Source organism: Corvus brachyrhynchos, unplaced genomic scaffold (assembly GCF_000691975.1).
Source record: "Corvus brachyrhynchos isolate BGI_N302 unplaced genomic scaffold, ASM69197v1 scaffold100, whole genome shotgun sequence".
NCBI lineage: Eukaryota > Metazoa > Chordata > Aves > Passeriformes > Corvidae > Corvus > Corvus brachyrhynchos.
Window position 1 is genome coordinate 1,747,862 of NW_008236230.1, and position 2,135 is coordinate 1,749,996.

Genomic DNA, 2,135 nt, shown 5'->3' on the forward strand with positions numbered 1-2,135 from the left:
GTCATTATGCAGTTGCTATCACCTGCAGCTTGCTGTCTCCTGCAGCCATAATCCCAGCGTATTGATTGTGTGAGAGTTTCCTCAGAATCCCCTAACTTATGGAAATGGTATAGATCAAGCTTTCAAGCTGGAAGTTATAAATATATCAGCTTACCCAAAAATCTTTTGAAGTGGATCCAACAGCAGCCAGACTGCTGAGAATTTTGTACTTCCAGGTGTGAAATGGGGGACACCCACAAGGTGATGGGGGAGGAAGAATGAGCACTCTCACTATCTACTAGCTAACTATTTTTTTCATTGCTGCCTGAGTTGTGAGTTATGAATCAGAGAACTGCGAGTTGGAAACATCATGAATTAAGTGATGAATCAGCGAATTGGCATGTTAGACTAATTTGTGCAAGGTTGGAAGTGTCTGTTTTCTTTTCTAGTATGTTCATAGAATAGAGTTTAATTTACAGAGTATGTTTTTCTGTAATTTCAAGCAATCCAAATGCATCATGACAACCTTAATTGAAGGAGTGGGAAACATCTGGTCTAGTGAAAAATGTAGTAGCAATGAGTGGTGTTGCAGATGCAAGTATTTTACTTATGCGATGGGAATATCCTGGTTGGGTACAAATGCAACATAGAATCTCTATTTAGTAGCTTTAGTGGCTCTTTTTTTTGTGATCTTTGAGACCTTCGTTAGATTTTGGCTTCTACCAAGGTGCAATTCCCAGGTGTGCTACCAACAGATACAATCAAACATTTCATGTTTACTTTGAACCTCATTCTCCCACTGACCTCCTTTGATATCACGTATCCCTTACTCTGGGAGAATCAGAGAGACCGTCTTCTCTCTCCAACATGTGACCTACAGATTCATAGACTTCTGAACTGCGTCTCACCCACATCACATCTTATTCAGATTTAGGAGTCCTACCTCAGTCATCTTGTGCATGGAAATTCTTCCATGTTCGTGATTTGTCTTGTTTCTCTCCTCTGAACCACTCTCAACATTATGTCACTTTAAGCACCATTAAAACACAGCAGTTTCAAGCATCTGCATTTTGAAAGGACACTGCTAATGAGTGACTGACCTACCTGTGCAGGGAAAATGTGGGTCTCTTGGGACCCAGATTCATTAGGTTAAACCTGGACTGAACTGTGGCTGAAACAGATTGAAAACCTGCTCTTGTTGCAAGATCTGTGCCATAAAGGTCGAACACATTTTGTGCTTTTGCATGCATTGTTTCATTAAATACAAGTGTGACTGCCCTTGAAAAGACCATGATCATCTTTCTACAGCAGTTTACTGACAATAAGAAGAGCATTAACATTTGAAAACCAACTGATTTTTTCCTCACTATGCAGATTCATAGGATTCCGAGATGCTCTTAAATGTTATCTGCATGCTGCTCTTCTTCAAAGTGAATATGTCTCAGAATCTCAGTGGTTGTATGGTGCTCTTCAGGTTGTTTTATCTGATTACAAAATTCCTCTGCTTGGAAATAACCTGCAGAATAGTACTGAAATGCTGCTGTGAAATTCAGACAGAAAAACCTCACAGAGTAAGGGGCAAATCTAGTAAGCTGTAGCTCAATTTTAATATTCTTCATCTATATTTGCATTAGTAAGGTTTACAGGAACAGATATTTAGAGTGAAGCTGCTGGCACTGAGTTCCCAACAGCTACACTGTATTTTGGAGGGTTATATTAGACTTGCCATCTCTGGTCTCAATGGCTGTGAGCCCTTGGAGAGCCTTGAACGCACTCTTCGATTCCATCACTCTTCACTCTTCAATCAACTCAGACAAAACTGAGCTGATCAATGTGTGCTCTTAGATCACTGTGATAGGAACTAAAACACTGTAAGCCATTGCTTCAAAAACATGTTCCTGGTCAGAAGGTGTGAGGGATGGTCAAGAGCTCAGCATCTGTGACAGCTGCATGGCAAAGACCTGCCTGGGCAATGAGATCTGAGAGCATTGAAGCATTCAGTATTTTTCTGTGTAGGTGTATTGGTCCAAAAGTTCTCACACCACCACTGCTCACTCCAACAGGAGGTACGGTAAGTGCGCCTTCAGAAGTAATGGTAGGAATGCTTGGTAGTCCAGCTTTAAGGAAAAAATTCTCTAGTGTCCCACAGGTGTGGT